The sequence below is a fragment of the Camelus dromedarius genome, chromosome 9 (genome assembly GCF_036321535.1).
Source record: "Camelus dromedarius isolate mCamDro1 chromosome 9, mCamDro1.pat, whole genome shotgun sequence".
Taxonomy (NCBI): Eukaryota; Metazoa; Chordata; class Mammalia; order Artiodactyla; family Camelidae; genus Camelus; species Camelus dromedarius.
In genome coordinates this window covers 17,604,594-17,622,804 of record NC_087444.1, presented here as the reverse complement: position 1 = coordinate 17,622,804, position 18,211 = coordinate 17,604,594, and the positions used below count along the sequence as shown (strand labels likewise).

The window sequence follows — 18,211 nt, the reverse complement described above, 5'->3', positions numbered from 1 at the left end:
AAACATTTCCAGTTTCAGACTTCCCCAGTTCTTTCTTTCCTGAAGTTTACTTTCAACATTGACTTTGCTTGCTTTCTGCAGTCACTTCTGTCCCAATAGTACAACCTCTGACTGCCCTGATTGCCTTGCCTTGTCTTTTCTACCTAGGAACTTTCCGTTTTCGTCAATTCTATTTTTCTTAAAAAACAGTTTTTTGGCAGTGAGAACATGTTTGCCTCCTGGCAGTCTTACCAGCACTGCACAGTTTGGGGACGGTCAACAAAAGAGAAAAATACCAAGGTGTCTCCACTGGCTTCACCTGGCAGGGACGTTCAGATGGCCTCTCTTGTTCCTGGACACGTTCCTTACTTGATGTTCCTCTTGGCTGGAGGAGGAAGTCATTGTAATATCCTGAATAACAATGCATCCTGTTTTCTGTGGTTTTATCTTCAGAGCTGGGTTTGGATGCTTCCATCGGAATGAAGATCCCTCCCAAGGTGGAGGGCGAGGGCTCAGCTGCCAGCCAGCATGAACGTCAAGTCTCTAGCAACAGTAATGCCTCCAGTGTCCTGAAGCAGAAGATTCTGCGAAGAAAACTGCTGCGCAGCAAGTGGAGAATAGCATGCAGGTTCCCTGGCCTTCAAGCGTAGGGGACAGAGGTAATCACATCTAGGCCTTCCATGCACGTCTTCCCTGTTGCTCCTCATCTAAGATTATACCTCAAACTCCACTAGTTTGTCCTCTTTGTTGTTCGTTCACTTAACAGTTGATCCTCCCTCTGTCTGCTCTTTCCTCTGTTTTCCGTGGGAGTTGCCACCCTGCCAGGCCCTTCCTTCCCCATTTGCTGTTTCTACTGTGAACTCTGCTGTGTTCCTGCCACTGCTGCCCTGGTATTCCTTCTCACCTCTACTCCTAGCTACAGGGAAGCCCGGCCCCGAGGTCCTCCTCATCAGAAGAGCATCATTTAGGCCCCTGAACACGGGGTTCTTTGCCTGAAATCACACACTGTCTTGGTTTCATTGCCTTTCTTTCCCGGCCCTCCCTCCCTCCACTCCACTGCCTCTTCCAGAATCATTGTCTTAACGATTCACATGCACATGGGTTGGCTTCTGCAGAACACACCTAGGACAACATTGACTCCTCGACGTCTCCACGTGAATAAAAAGTGATGTAACTGAGGAATGAGAACCCTGATTACAAAAACTAAATAAGAACCTCAGGCCTAGGTGGGAATGCTGCACTGGCCTGGGGTCAGGTTTCTCACCTCTGGTGGTCAGCTCTGGGTTAATGTCCATGGGGCTTCCAGGGCCTCAGTGGAGCCGGCATTAGGTGGAGGACAATAGATGGCAACCTAAAGGGACATTGACCTAAAGCAGAGACAGAGGCCAAGTGATTGCAGAATGCAAAGACAATGACGTGCCTAGGGTTTCAGACCTCTCTTCCTTTTACTCACATGACTCCTTCTACATGTTCAGTAAAGTGCAGAAAAAAATGAACTGAGTTGGAGTCTTAGGCCAAGGAGTCTAGGAAAGCATCATAGTGAATTAACTTGGGGCAGATTTATGAAGACAGAGATATACAGGACATAAGATCAGTGGCTCAGGCAAGGGAATTTCAGAAGGCAAGTGATTAACTCTAGACTATCCAAAGGAAGGTGAGAAAATGTTTATGGCCAGTGGGAAAGGGGTTCATGGTGGAAGTAATGAAGCGACGGAAAGAGAATGGTGTGAGGCAGTGCAGGGCTAGTGGGTGGCTGTAAATTCTGCCGTCACGAATAACCTGGGTGAGCTTGGATCTATGTAACACGAATGGCCTGACCCAACCCCTCGACACTGTGATTCTGAAGTTCTGGGGTGAGGTTTCGGCATCAGTATTTTTCAAAGCTCTGCTGACATGCATGTAGGGGTTAAATGGACTATGGATTTGGTGGGATATCAGGAACCAGGATAGGGGTGTCCCAAGGATCCTTGCTCCAGACAGCAGTCTGTTTCTGAATGTATATGAGGGATGCTCAGCACATCCCTCCTGGGACATGTAAGAAAGGTATCACTTCGGTCCAGATGAAGGGGAATCAAAAGTCAGTTGGCTGCTGAGGAACCAGTGGGGGGATCTGGCTAAGACTCTGCAGCAGCTTTGAGCTGGCGTATCCCCAAGCACAGGTGGGGTGAGGACAGGGGTCCCTAGATTCTGCACCACAGTCTGCACGTTTGCTTCAGGAGGTATTTCTTCTAACTCGTGGATCTCCCTTTTCCCTTCAGCACCAGCCTCGGGCTCCCCCTTCAGCCCCTCCTCTCAAGAGGATCCCAGCCTGCTCCTGACTCTTGTCACCATGTGGTCATCCCTCCAGGCTCAGCCGTCAGCAGAACCCAACGAAGACCCACATTTGATCCCTCTGTCTCTCTCTCTGTCCCTCTCTCTATCTCTCCTATGTCTCTCCATCTCTCCCCTGTCTCTCTTTCACAGTTAACGCATTATTTTCGGTACTCTGAAAAGATTTTGCCAATTTGAAGAAACCACATCATCAAATTTACCTTTCCCACTAGATGTAAACTATCTGCAACAGAAAATCCGGTTAAAGTCCAAACTGAACACTGCAGGGATGCTTTGCTGAGAATCAACATCACAATCACCAGCCACAATCCATGATTTTTACTCCAAAGGACTGATTTGATGGGAGAAATCCCAGGCATCAGTCCCCAAATGTGACCCAGTGCTAAGTAGACCAGTGCTTTGCTGGATGCACAGCTGTGAGAGACTTTAACGCTTGCTTCTGTGAATTGCCATCCTGCACACACTGGCATCTGGAGCAGCTGGAAGAAGGCAACATGTCAGCCTGGACAATCTTTGCCACCAGATGGGCTGTGCTCGGTGCAGGTGGCATTAACCATGCAGTGTCCGTGCTGAAAAGGTTTCGCTTGAGTTTCGTCATGAGGTAGTTATCAGACAACTGCAGAATCTACACCACTGAACAGGACAACTGGCCTGTGTTTTTCAAACAGGCAATGCCTCCACAAATTAGATGACAGAAAGGAGAAGAGATGTTCTGGGTTCCAAAGAACTAAAGAGATTTTGCTGCTATATTTCTTTAGTCCTTTTGAACCCAAACCCTCTCCTCACCTTTCTGTGGTTGTCTTTAATGGGTTTGACATTGACTTGTGTGCAGAACACAGGTCAGTCGTCTGGCTCAAAGGTCTACATTCTGCAGTTGTCTGACCCCTTCCTCATCATTAAACTCAGGCCAACCCGTCTGCCAATGATGCCACTTACTGAACGCTGTTTGCTTCCTGGCACAGCCCCTCTGGAGAGTAAGCACGTCCACTTTGCGTGTCACCACTCTTGTCCTCTTAGCATTGAACCCTTCGTCATGGAGGCAGGAGCCAGTGAGATCCGTTCATTGGAACACACGTTTCTCTGTGTAGAATCAGTGATTTGATGAGTAGTTCTCTGAGAGTGAATAAATATCTTAATCTATGATTGTCATTCTCTAAACTGTTGCCATCCCTGATCGATCCCCGATGTGTGTCAATTACCATATTTGTGTTTGTGAAGCAGAAATTTTCCAGTGCAGTCATTCTGTTCATTTGTACTGCTGGCGTTGTGCTGTGGAAAAGACAATCCCTACCCCTTCCATTTAATTAAAAGTTCTTTGGAGTTTTACTGTGACGGTGTGTATTTTTTAAATTCAGTGTTAATTTATTTCAGTGACTGATTTAGTAGACATGGATATAAATTAATAAAAACATTCGTTTTTCTCCTCTTCATTTTTATATCTTAAACTCTCCCACATCTTTTAAGTTGTATGTACCATTTGTAGTAGAGTGCATTTAATGTGTTTGTTTTCTCTCTGTTATTTGTGCATGCATGTGTGTGTGTGTGTGTATGTGTGTGTGTTTTGTTTGGTATGTTATAAGGACTGGATAGCTAGTGTTTAACACTGCACTAAAATATTTGTCATCTTAGTCCCTTAGTATGTTGTCACATAAGTTTAATTTGAAGTATAAATTTTGAATGATACCTCTCAACTTCAACTTTTTACCACTGTCACCATCAAGGACATTATTCTAGTTTTCTCCTTCCTTCTGTCTTTACCTGCCACTTCTGATAGTATTCTAGTAGTATTTCAACCTAGTCAAATGTATAACCTTTACGTACTATTTTTCCCACCTTGTCCCCGCCCCCTCCCCATTTGGTTTTAACTTCAGAAAAAAGGAGGGTATGTGCAAGAGCTGGAGGGGGCGCCCATGGGGCCCTTTAGGGACCCATAGGTTCACAGGAGGGCTGCCCCACCCCAGGAGTGTCAGCGGCCTCCTCGCAGAGGTCCCAGGGCCCAACCAGGCTGCCCTGAAAGCAGGGCCCATGACACACCGGCTTAAATCTTTATAGCATATATTCAGTGGTGACCAGGTCTTCATATCTCAGGGTTTCGTTGGTGACTTCTTGTCGTGTAAAGTTCATCCGTCAAGTTTCCTAATGGTGGAAATGAGGACTCTTCAACGTTGGCATATTTAGTTTTCATTTTCTCTTGCTTTGATACATGGACAGCTTGGCTGAATGTGAAGGACATGCCCACAGTGACTTCTATTGAGATTTAAAGAAACATTTTCCTCCTTGGGATGTTTTGTTGAGACATGGAATATAATTTGATTTTCTCTTTCACTGGGGTAAAGGGAGTTTGAGCGCTTCACAGGAATTTTTTTCTTTAAAAAAATTCTTTCAGCTCTAATACAATGGGACTTAGAATTGAACATTCCAGTCCTATTTCTCCCAGATATCTATGACTTTCTCTCTGACCCTTTCTCATCATCTTTTATCCATTTCCTTTCTGTTCAATGCTTTCATTTTTCAATTCAATGTGTCCTATGATTGTAGACAAATAAGTTCCTTTATACGTTTTCATTTAGACTATTTTCCAAGGAATGTTCTTTTTCTTCAGTGTTTTCCTAGTTTCTACCAATTCTCATTTGGTCTTTGTGTCTAATTTTGTGCTCTGAGTTCCTTTTGTTGTGTACGTGAGCCAGAGTGTTTGTGTGTTTGTGTGTGTGTATGTGTGTGTGTGTGTGTGTGTATCTAAAAAGGTTCTGTTTAGAATATTTAAGATATAGATAGTATTTTATATGTTTCCTACGTTTTTGATTGATTCTGAGGAGAATCTTTTCATCAGCTGAAATCTCTAAGTCTGTTTTTGTTTTTCTCTAATGTCACCTTAGAATAAATAAATGTCTGCTGTATGATTTTCCTTTCCAGCAGAGTAGGATTTATCTCTGAGAGAAATAGCAGATCTAGGTGGGAAGTGCTGAATCTTTAAGGAGCTTGGTCAATTTCTTTTGTCTAGATCTTTGTCTTGTGCAATTACTGTAGCAGATGTAAGGTTTTGGGGAAAGGCATGGTGTGTCTCCTGGTTCTGAGATTCTATTTCCTTCCAGTAGGACCTTTGACTTCTACCGGTTGCTTCATTCTTTCTCTTCAACACAAACATCCAAAGAACACTACCTTCATCTAGGTCTCACCGTGGCCCCAACAATTGTGCCTCACGAAGTTTGTCATCCTCTGGTCGTCTGCACTGCCGAACCCCTTCGTGGCCATTCCCCAGTCAACAGAGCTGTAGTCCACCAGGTCCCAGGCACGCTCTGAGTTTGTCCACATGCTCTTTTGTAGGGAATTTTACCTGGATTCCCTCCCTGCTGTCCTCTCCTCTTTGTGTGCAGTCTTGTCTGATCCCTCTACTGTTGTGTGGCTCCCAGGCCTGGCTAAATACAAACTACCTGGAGTCCACAGTGTTCTGTGGCCCCTGGTTTTCGGGGGAGCTGTCCTGTGTGGAGTCATTGACTCTCTAGCTTAATCCCTAGCCCTCTGAAATAGGTGTTGAGAGATTCAGCTGCCGTCATCCAGGTGGGCCTGTAATCTCTCGTCACTCATTTTCAAATGCAGAATTTCAATAGGACTCCAAAATGGACAGAAGTATATAACAGAACATCCCCATCCTTGTAAGTCATCTTCCACAATTATCAGCTTATGGCTGAACTTGTTTTCCTACAGTCCCACCCACTTACCTTTTCCTGTATTATTTAAGTAAATGCCAGACAACTCACTTCATCTGGAATTGTATCACTGTGTTCCCCTCAGTGAGGACTCTTACTGAGTAGTGCGTCATAGTATTACTGTTGTTGGTAAATGGACTTAAAATTTTTAATATCATAAAATAGGCAGTGTTCAAACCTCCCATGGTTGTTTTTAAGTTAGTTTCTTTATTGGGTTCCATAGAAAATCCACAAACTGTAATCAGTAGGATATGTGTTAAGTACCTGTATATATGTTTCTCCTCAGTTCCTTCCTTCCGCCTCCTTCCTTTCTTCTTTCCTTCTCTCTCTCTTGCTGCTCCTGCTCTCACTATGTTGCTTGGTCTCTCGCTCTCCTATGTTAGTTATTCATTTACTGAAGATACAGTCTTGTTTTTCTCTAGTAGCCCTCAGCCTGAATTTGTTTCCTAGGTGTACATCAACACAATCTCCTGTCCTCCATATTTCCTCCTTTTTGGTGGTGGAATTCAGAGCAGTGTTATCCTAATAGAGAGAAGGTACAAGCCACATATGTAATTAAAATTTTTCTAGTAACTACACTGAAAACTAATAAGTACAGCATAATTCAGAAATAATCTTATACATAAGACACTTAAGTGTGTATTGCAACATATTAAAGGAACTTTAATTCCAAAGTATTAAAGTTGCATTCAATAGAAAAATCTTTTATACCTTTGGTTTTTAAATTTACATTTAAATGAATTATAACTAAGTACAGTTAAAATCCAGTTCCTCAGTCCTGCCAGCCACATTCTATATATGCAGTAGCCACATGTGTCTTGTGGCCACAGTTTTGGACCTGGCAGATGTAGTTTCATGTTTCACCTGTTGGCAAGACCACCTGAAAAGTGACGTGTGCTCTCTGATCAGGAGGCACATCAAGTCCTGTGTGTTTCTTCAAGAATATTAGCAGCCCTTTGATTTCAAGGCCTAGATCCATTAACTGATTGTGTGGAGCAAAATGGTGCCATTCCATCATCGTGAATTATTTACCTGGACACTTGTATAAAGAGAACTTTCCCCTAAGTAGTAAATATTGTACACTTAGTGGTACAGCCTGTAGTTTAATGAGCTAATCCCTCAGCATTCTCTGTCATCACCAATTAGTTTCTTTGCTTTTTCTTTCTTTTTTTCCTGTGCTCGTATGAAATCAAGGTTTCAATCACACTGAAGTATTTCAATGCATTGCTACAGAGTCCTTCCTGATACTCCAATTGTCCTCTCTTTCAGCAGTGAAAGTGAATTTAAGCTGACCCCTTTCTCCCTTTGGTAAGATCCTCACAGGCTTTAAGACCTTTCCTGATATTAGTAGGACAAGGTGTTTCTTTTGCATCTTTAATATTTACTGCTCCTGACCTGGACTCAGTCCTTTCTTTAAGACTCTCCGATTTCTTTATGTCCAACACAGTATTCACAGAGCAAATTGAATATCCTTGACATACTCATTGGATTTGGTTTATTTAGGCCTTTCCAGTGAACAGAGCTAGGAAATACATATTCATAGTGTGTGTATTCATGTATTCACCTACAGTCACAAACATTACAAATCAAATTCAGAACTACAGGCTTTATATTGAACCTTCTTTGTCTGAAACCAAGCAATTTAGTTTTAAGGACTCTTTGAATAGTAGAAATAGAATATCCTAGAGAGTCTCATTGCATTTCCCCATATTATATGGACAAAAGATTAAAGATATAGCAAAAATTCTGCTAACACCACAATTGAGGAAAGCAGTTTCTGGTTTCGTTACTGCCATCGGGACACAAATTATTGTGTTTTAGTGTCTTGGCATAGTTCTTATCCATGTTGTAGTTCCACAAAAGGGGTGCACCAGCTCATTTTCAAAGGCTGGAGGTGACATTTACCAATTTAATTTACTGGGGGTGGGAAGGGATAAATTGGGAGTTTCAGATTGCAAATATTAAGTACTATATATAAAATAAACAAGTTACACGGAACTATATTCAATATCTTGTAGTAACCTATAATGAAAAAGAATATGAAAACGAATATACCTATGTATATGTATGACTGAAACATTAGGCTGTACACCAGAAATTGACACAACATTGTAAACTGACTATATGTCAATTAAAAACACAAAACAAAATTTAATTTACTTTTGTAATGATAAAGAAAAGAAATGTGGTTTCCAACTCAAATCTAACCAAACAAGGTATATTCGAGTATGGTCTAGCCGTCACTACAAGATCTGCAAGTGTCTCAAATGCCTGGGGGGGAGATGGATGAGGAAACCCTGATCTCTACAGACGCTGAAACCCATGGTCTATTCTCTTTCTGGCTGGGCTTTGGATGAAACGACAAGGTTTCAGCAGTGGATTTTCAAATTTTAGCCTAACAGCAGCTTTGTATGCAATGAGGACGCAAGACTAAGAAATTCTGAATAAAATCGGAAGAAGCTGGAATAGAATCAATTAAAATGCGGAATAAAACAGGGCATTTGAATGAAACCCAGGACTTCCAATTCAGGTCTGCAACCATCAAGCCGAAAACTGAGACACAGGCTTCTTCCTGCCTGATCAGGGACATCACAGCCCCTCACACAGACCGTTTACTCACAGGGACGGACAATCGGGCGGTTACAGGACGTGCGGTGTGAAGTCCCTTGCGGTGTAAGGCTCAGGGGGCGCAGCCTCTGCCCTTTACCCCCGAGACCCAGGGTGACCCGACGAGGGGGTGGCACTGGCGCTGTCTCTGCGCCCTCGGCGGCCGGGCCGGGGCCGCCGATGTCCGGCGACGGGCACAGTCGCCCTGGTCCAGCGGGGACACTCCAGGCTGGGTGCCCCCCATCTGCTCGCTGCCGGGACGCCGCAGCCCAGAGAAGCCCGATTCCGGGACCCCGACTCCTGAGGAGGAGCCGGCAAACCGCGGGGGACGCGGCTTTGAGGCGGCGGCGGGAGCCAGAGGGACTCTGGCCGCGCAGCTTCCTTCCTGGGACCGAAACCGTCGCGTCTGAGAGCTGCAGAAAGCGGGAGGCGGGAGCCGGAGAGCACGTCCACTCAGCACGTATCTGAGGCGCGGGTTCGCTTTCCAGCAGCGGCGGAGTTGGGGCTGCGGGATAAAAGACAGTTGGGCGCGGCCTAAAGGGAAGGTTCCACCGAGACTCGAACTCGGATCGCTGGATTCAGAGTCCAGAGTGCTCACCATTACACCATGGAACCGCTGGACGGCCCGACGACCCCCGCGGAGCCAGGCAGCGCGCAGCCCCGCGGGCCCAGGACCCGCCTCCTGCCGGGCGCTCGCTCACGCCGCCCCGAGCTCGCTTCCTCCGCGACGCTAGGGGGCGCCTCGCTCGCCTTCCCTCGGCGCGTCTCTGCGGGTTTGTACGTCGTGGAGGAGACGAAGCCCTCTCGGGGATGAGCCACAGGCACGGCTTTTAGACCTGCCCCAAATCCAGCTGCTCTGCCGGGATTGCTAGAGTTTTCTGCCCTGAGGTAAAATTCTCACCCGGAAAAAAAAAACATAACTAAATACAAAAAGTGTCTCTTTCCTCTTGTTTTCAACTGTCCTCTTCCCGCTGCGCTGAGAGCTCTGACTACCCTCAGAACAGCCCTCGGGGCCTCCTGGGATTGCCCTGCCCTGGCACCCGACGTGCAAAGGGTGCAAGCCCTGCCGGCTTCCCCTGGGGACAGATTCCTCTCTCTGTTGGGAGTCGTGTTCGAACCCCAGAGGCCCCTACGCGGCGCCCCGCCAGCAGCCTGGCCGCGCCCGCCCCGCGGGGGGACGTCGGGGAAAATCAGGTGACAGCGTTTCTTCTGGGCTCTTTCCTCCCTGGATTCTTTCTCCTCTTCAGCTTTCCAGGTCTCCCCTCTCCGGCCTCCCGCGTTCCCAAGACTGAAGGCCTGGCTCGGTACCGGGTGTGGAGCTCCGTGCGGTGCCGGACGGGCCTCTAGACGTTTCCACCCTCGGGACGTTTAAAGGCTTGAGTTGCCAGTTTGAATGTTTCCAAGAGCTGCCCGTTTGGAAAGCCTTTCACAGCCTCCCTTTCTGCGGAGGGTGCAGCGCGCCGGCGGAGCGCAGGGGAGGTGGCACATGGGGGACTTCAGCCCGAGAGGCGGGGTCGGCACCTGCGGGGGCTCCGGCGCGGCGGGGAGCAGGCGGCCAGGGCCGTGGGCCCCGGGCCCCGCCATGGGGCGTCCTGTGCCGCTCGCTCGTGTCAGGGCCCCAATGTGCCCCGTCAAGACCCGGTGTGTTCATGGCCTGCGGGTCCGAAGGAGCTTCCAGCCGAGGAGGCAGGGTTTGGGGAGCAGGTTCCCTCCGCTGGCTCTGAGCGCAACAGGAGCCTATGAGCCTAGGACTGCTGATTGGAAGACTTGTGCTTCAAGCCCAGCAGGGAACGTTCTGGTCTTACTTCCACTCATTTCCTGCTTCTGAGTCTCCCCCAATTCACCAAGCCTCCCTCCTGAGGTGCTTTTTTGCTTCAGGCAGCGACCTCCTCCTGTGGCTCATAGTTCTTGTCCTCACTTGCTTTGCTCCTGTGGTGGTGTGTTTGGTGGCTGTGGAAGCTCAGTTGCCCAGGGTATTGACGGAGTTCGGCCCGGCTCGATGGATTCTCGGGGTCTCACCAGATGCCACTGGTCCCTCTGCACCTTCTGGAGCGAAGAGGGCACCTTGACCTACTTGATCAGACATCTGGATTGTAGGGGAACTGCCAGGCTAGTGGAGGCTGAGAATCACCAACTGGTCAGACTCCCAGGTTGGTGCACCCAAAAACTCAGCATTAACTAGCAATTACAGGATGCCACTGACACCAAGATTTTAGGGTGCTGCATCCTTACTTAAAAAATTAATAAACACGATTTCTTAGAACAGTTTTAGGTTTACAGATAAATTGAGCAGATAGTGCACAGTTTCACATATGCTCTCTTCTCCCTAACAGAATTTCCCCTATTATCAGTGTTTTGTGCTAGTGGGGTACTAATACATGATCAGGATGGCAGTTTTCCCAGCATGAAGCTTATCTGTTGCACTCCAGGTGTGCTGACCCCTGTCACTTCCTCAAATGTGGGAAACACTGCGTAATTTGTGGTAGTTGGGGACGGCGTTCTCAGCCTCCTCTGACAATTAATGGTTAATAACACACTAGGTTAGTATAATCAGGAGTTTAGGTAAGTTCTTGGAGGGCGTTTCTGGGGCATTTTCCTGGAAGATAAACCTCCCTGCTCCCCTTCTAAGTCACTTTGGAAAAAACTGTTGCATTCCTTTCAAGTGCCAGACTGTGAGTTGAGGACCAGCAAGGTTTAATGAGGATTAAGGCCCTAGTCAACCAACTGGGAACATTTTCTTTGAAAACGGTCCCATTCCCTGATTTCCACTTGGACGGGAGTGGACTATGTTAGTCCTTCACTGCAGAAACACCACAGAGATTTTGAATTCAGAGAGACCTGTGTGGCCAGGTGACTGCCTCTCCCAGCCCAGGGATGACAGATGTTTCTGTTATATCACCTGGCTTCCTCTTTTTCTTCTTTCTTTCTTTCTTTTCCTTTCCTTTTCTTTTTTTCTAAATAATGCACCACTAGAGGCTGAAATCTGTCTGAGAAACCAGGGTTTCTGGCCCAGGACAGGTCACCCAGCTTTTGGGAAAAAAAGAAGGGGGACCGGCACCACGAGTGTGATCATCCCTAGGCAGCATCAGCCACTTTCTCCAGTGAAGCCATCACCACTACACTTCTCACCACTTCTGATTACTGGGCTGAGAGCTCTGTGAAAGTTGAGATATTTTGTTCATCCCTGCATTCATGACTCCTGGCACTGAGTCAAGCGCTAAGGAGGTTCTCAGCAATGATAATTCACTGTTTGAATAAAACTGGTTGCAACTTCCCAATTATCTTTACTATATTCCTGTTCCAGTGTCTTGTCAGGGATGCTCCTCTGCTTTTTCCCAGGATGTAGCAATCCCCTTCCTTGGAGGCGAGGCTGCCCTACACTATCCTTGCCCTATGACACTCATCGTGGTGTCTCAGAAGACAGGATTGTCCTCAGGGATTCTTCTCGATGGTTCACTCTGTCACCAGGAAGAAGTGTCCTCAGCCTACCCTCCCATCCTCTTGGCTGCCACAACACCCAACTGCAAAGAGCCACCACATTTTGTTGAAAGTATCCACTTGTGTTCTTCTCACTGCTTTTATTTCCTCAGAGAAATCTTATCGATATTTGAACTCCCAAGTTCAACATAAGAAATTTAACACAGCTTAAGAAAAAAGAAGCACTCAACAAATATTTAAGACATATTGTGTACAAAGCCTTTCAGACTGTAAATGCAGAAGATACCATTACTATCTCTGCTTCAGATCTAAGGTCTTCCTACCCTGGCCCCTTCTGGCCATAGTGCAGAACTGTTTAAAGCAAAAATGGACATCTCCAACCCTTCTCGAAACATCATTTATCCCTCTAAGCCCACACTTACTTGGAAGGCATCCACTGTGAGGGCAGCTCCAAGCTCGAGGTTGGGGGTCCAGGGCAGAGCCTCATGGCACCTCCTCCTTCTCTTGGAATTGGTGCTTCCCAGCAGTATAAACCATCCCTGGCCCAGCCTGTGGCTTTCCCTGGCAGGTGCACAAGTCACTGTGGAGTACGTTACCCTCCCAGTCCTCCCTGCTCCACTCAGGCTGCTCCTTCAGAGTTGGATGATGCTCTGTGCATCCCTCACTTTCCCTTGATTTTTATGAGCTTAGGTTGTCATTATTCTCACCTCCTCTGGCAACCACCTTCCTCCACCAGTACCTTGCCCTTCTTTGAATTATTCTGTCTCCAAACCTGCTGATTTTCTTCCTTTCATCTCCTCCCCTCAAGTTCTGTGTTTTCAGCGTGTAGGCTCAGCTCAGGCTCCTGTAGGAGATACACAGACAAGGGACCAAGGTCAGGTCTTGCCTGCATTTCTCAGGACACATTTAACATGAATCTCAGTCCCTCATGCACTCTGGAAAAACTGAGCAGGAAGGGACCTTGGAGAATCTGTATAACAACCTTATCTTACTGATGAGAAAACCCATCAGAAGATTTTCCCAAGCTCCTAAACCACTTACTGGCAGCAAAACCACCACAAAAGCCTTGATCAAAGCTTCCCTGTCCAAAGCACCCGACATACCCCTTAGAAACTCGCAGCTGAATTTCGGGGGACATTGGATCAAACATCAGTATTTCTACTTTTCAAACAAAAATATCTGAAAGACCTTTTCTGGGGCAATTCTTTTATCACAGTTCCTTAGTCCTATTATTTATACTCCGTCAGTTTTCTATCCTGGCTGACACAATGGGACAAAGGAATATATGAATACAAACAAAGTTTATCACAGATACAGTTAAATAGTATTTATGCCATTCCTTGTCAAATGTCTGGCTCCTGTGCTAGAAGATAGTCCTCCTGAGAGAAGGCACTTGTCTGCCTTGTTCATCCAGTCTCCTTGGTGCCTCCTCAAAAGCCTGCCAGGTTAAAAAAAAAAAAAAAGAATCCTGCCAGATAAAATATTACTAAATGTCAGGTGGATAAATAACAGTTTCCAGGAATAACTAATGTTTTACCAGTCTTCTAGTCCCAACCAGTCTAGTTCCAGTCAGATCCTATCCTGGGTCTGTGCTGAGACAATTAAAGCACAGACAGAGGAAAAGCAGTCCAAGATGCAAATACCAACTCCACCAGGTACCCTTTGCTTTACATGGTGATTTCATTACAGTCGAGCATATTGATCTCATGTGTAACAGAGAAAGACGTATAATGTAATAGAGAAAGTAGCATTAACCTTGGCTGAGTAAATGCAGTATGACGCAGCAGACAGGGTTCCCATCCCTGGGCACTAGCTACCCACCTACATCACAGTCACTGTGGTGCCTGTTAAAAATCTCTGGGGGTAAGGTCCAAGAAACTACTTTTAGGCAAAAATTCCAAGGAGATTCTCATGCAAGGGAAAGGCCTATACATTAAAGAAACAGCCTGGAACAGCAGCATTTGCCGAGCATGAGTGGTAAGTCTGCACTGCGCTTGGCTCAGATGATCTGAAAGAACAAAAGTCCTAGTGGCAATAAGAATGATTCAGTTGAACAGAGCAAGTCCCTTGCCCAAGGTGACCTGTCAGTAGGAAAGGTCCCTTTTTCCAGGAGGAGTGCCTTCCTGAGGTGGGACACAAAGGGACCTGGATCCCCCCATCTGGGCTTTTAGTGCCTCTATTGTCCTTTAGGTTTCCCCCTCTAGGGGATCTCAGCCCTCAGGGGGATCATTTCTCTGTGAAGACCTGTTATTTTTTTTTTTTTCTCCTCTTGGAAAAAGAGGTGGCAGAGATCATTTCTGGGGACCAGAGTTCTGGGCTTTCTCTAAGCTACCTTTCTTTCAGGTGAGCTGAAAGAAATCATGACTGATAGAAGTCAGGATAACAAAGAGGATCCCAGAGGAGCATGAGACCAGCAGGGCAGCACCCCATGAGAGATGATCAGAACCAGGACATGGTCAACATCAGCCCTATTCAGTGGGGAGGACAATCCTGTGAGCAGGGAACCCAGCCACATCCTTCTAGACTTCTATCTACAGAATTGTGAGATATATCCACATTGTTTTAAACCACTGTTCTTGTAATCTGTTAATATGCAGCAGTAAGTAACTACTTCAGAGGCTTATCTCTACTCTCCTAATTTTTAATTACCAGAAACCTGTATGCTAATCGCTGCAAAGCAAAAAACAAATCAAAGAATCACAGTAAAAATCTTATGCTCACCTTTATATGACTGTTTCCAAGCTCTTGTGATGTGAAGGACATCGTAAAGGGCATTTCAGGTATCAGAGGAATGTTTCTTTAATGTCATGAACCTAGCTGCTAAAGAATAAAGAGTGCAATACTTAACTCCACATAACATTATCCAAGAATCCATCATCTATCTCTGTTATCTGTGGCAGATTTTTTTAATGCTCCTTGTTCTCCTGAGCTGACCAGGCAAGGTTTTATGCTGAGCACCAGTTACCAGCATAGATGAAGGAACTCAAGGAGATCAATGGCTCCAGATTCCCCCAAACAAAGTACTCTGAATGCAATTTTTCCTCTTATTTTGGCTAAAATTAAAGATCTATCTTTAAAGTCCTATTCTAATGAAAATTTAAACTTGTATGTCTCTGTTTTCCAATTTTTCTTCTGCTCAAGCCGAGTCTTGGAGACCTCACTCGTCATGGTGAGTGATCTCTCATTTTACTGAAGCCTGGGCTCCCTGTCAAAGGAAGTCAAGTAAATCCAACCTCAAATCTCTTCTGTCAATCAGTCCCTCACCCTCAAAATTCAGAACAATGATCAAACCCAGCAGCCAGCAGCATTTCCCAGCATGAGTGATAGGTCTGCACTGCACTTGGCTCAGATGATCTGAAAGAACAGAGCAGTCATGAACTAGAATAGAGAAAAAGCATATGATTTCACCTTTTCCAGGATGTCAGTTAAGCCAATGATTGTGAACTCACTTGAAGAAATCTCTCAATAAGGAGTTAATTGTTGACAAAAATAAATGGTAGGCGCAGAGGCTATTCAGTGTTGGCAAGAGGGTGGAGAAGATATGCTCATAATTGATTGGGAATATGAATTGGTAAAGCATCTTTTCAAGGAAATAGGACAGGGATTAGCAAAATTAGATATGTATGTACAAATATATTTCTAAACTGAGCAATTTCCTCTACAGGAATATATACTAGGGAAATACTTACATAAGTGATGATGGAGAAACAGTTGGCCCTCTCTGTGGGTTGCATATCCAAAAATTCAATGAATCATGGATTAAAAATATTCAGATAAAAGTTACCAGAACGTTCCAAAAGCAAAACTTAAATTTGTCGGGTGTATTTGCATAGAATTTACATTGTGTTAGGTATTTGAATAACCTAGAGATGATCTGAAGTATGCAGGAGGACGTGCATAGGTTACATGCAAATACTACATCACTTTATATAAGGGACTTGAGCATCTGCAGATTTTAGTATCAATGTGGTTCCTAGAGCCGATCACCATAGTCTACAGAGATACGATTGCATAAGATACAGAAATATATAGATGTCCCCTGCAGTATTATGTGTATAAATAAATATTGGAGCCAATTTCATGTCCATCGATTGGAGAACATTTATAACAATCCATTCATACCTCTAAAGGGTCTGCAGTTGTTTAAAAGAACAAAGCAGATGATAGAAATGCTGACAGTGATGGACTGATAAAAGCTAATGTGTATTGAGTATTTACTGTGAGCTAAGGACTGGGCTCAATGCCTTATCTGCATATCTCATTTAAAACCTAGGACAACCCATGGAGGAAGAACTAATTGACCCAATTTTAAGTGAGAAATTGAGCTGCAGAAAATTCCAGAAACTTAGTCAAGTCACACTGTTAACCAGTCAGGTTTGCACCTACAGCCTGAGAGACCACAGTGCTCTCTTTTCCCTTCCTCTCTTTAAGGGATTTCCAGTGAGAAAGAAAAATACCAGCCTGCGATGCCCTACAATGACTGACCTGACACTCACACCCTGACTTGTTCTCATGTTGTAAATAAACAATCTCAGATACAGGATATCAACCTCAGAGAAGATTTTTCTGAGGTCTTGATAAAATCAGGTAAAACAGGGCTACCTCATAATTTTGTCAGATCACAGACAAAAGCAAGGTCACTGTGCAACCTACAAAATCTCAAACATCCTCATCTTTTCATAAGGAAATGACCGTTACTTCTTAACTCCAATCACAAAGTTGCCCATGCTAACAGTATTCAACATACAGCAAACCCGGCTTCCTCCCACCTTCCACCAAATCACCCAACCAAAGCCCAAATCCTATAATAGGATTATCATAGGATTACACCCAACCACACCCTGAAACTGAGTTCCCCCTAAAACCGAGTTAATCTGCCGGGTTTATGAGTAACCTCTCTATCTGAAACGTTACTCCCCTTATTGTCCAACACCTGTTCCCTTTAAGATGCGAGAGTATCAAAGAAAAGTGGGGAAGTGAAACCGGGCAGGACCCTGTGGGGCCCTCCCATGTACAAAAGCCTTTTCTGTGTCCCCCATTACTTGTCTGTAGGGGAAAGGTTTCAGCCTCGTAGGCCTTCCCTGAGTTACAAAAGGCAGATTTAAATACTAGTTAGAGGAGTGAGGAAATGCAGAAACACAGAAAAGGCGGTCGGGAATCAATAGTGCCGCAATGAGGCAGGGTCCTGATTCCTCCTCAAGGAATATACTTGACTCTCTGATACAAATTTCTGAGTTCTAGAGGAACTAAGGCCCCCATCCAGCTGGAGGATGGAACTTCAGGCCAAGTAGAAACACGTGGATCCCAGCCTGGCTGGAACAAGAAGGCTAATGACTGAGATCCCTGTTGCCTCACCACCAACCACTAGAGGAGGATTACACATTTCTGAAGACCTCCCCACAAATTTTGCCTATGAAAACTTTGCCCTGAATACCATCAGGGAACACCGGCCTTTTAAGCACCAGCTTCATTTATCCTTGCTGGGTCCCGCAATAAACTTTTCTCTCCTCCAAACGCCAATGATTTGGTTTATCTGGTCTCACTGTGCGTTGAGCAGGCAAACTCCTGTTAGGCAACTACCCACAGGGCGTGAGTGGCCTGGGTTCCAGCGACTTAGGGGCCCCTGCCGCTGCGGTTCGAACCCGATTCCCAACAAGAGGCATCTGTTCCCGACGGAAGCCGGCGGGATTTGTACGCTTTGCACCTCGGGTCCCAGGGCAGGGCAGTCCCAGGAAGTCCCGAGCTCCGAGGCGGGAGCAATGGGCCGGCCTGCGGTTCCGTGGTGTAATGGTGAGCACTCTGGACTCTGAATCCAGCGATCCGAGTTCGAGTCTCGGTGGGACCTTTCTTTTAAGCCGCGCCCAACGGTCTTTTATCCCGCAGCCCGAACTTTTCCCGCTGCTGCGGGAAAGCGAACTCGCGCTGAGTGGACGCGCTGAGGGGACGCGCTCTCCCGCTCCCGCCTCCCTCTCCGTCCTGCTCCTGGACCCGGACCTTCGCCGTCCTCGGAAGGAGGCTGTAAGCGCCAGGTGCTGACCCCGGGCCCGCGTACCCCGTACTCTGCTGTCTCCTCAAGAGTCGGGGTCCTGGAAACCGGCTTCTCAGGAAGGCGGGGTCCACACGGGCGTGGACAGGCGGGGGAGCCCTGT

General features: G+C 46.1%; 2 non-coding genes across 2 annotated transcripts; one reads left to right on the top strand and one right to left on the bottom strand.

The window, feature by feature from the left end:
- Positions 1-9,167: 9,167 nt before the first annotated feature.
- TRNAQ-CUG (transfer RNA glutamine (anticodon CUG)) lies at positions 9,168-9,239 on the bottom strand. Its single transcript has one exon. It is a non-coding gene; the product is annotated as a tRNA-Gln (tRNA).
- Positions 9,240-17,835: 8,596 nt separating this feature from the next.
- Positions 17,836-17,907, top strand: TRNAQ-CUG (transfer RNA glutamine (anticodon CUG)). The gene has a single exon. It is a non-coding gene; the product is annotated as a tRNA-Gln (tRNA).
- Positions 17,908-18,211: the final 304 nt, after the last annotated feature.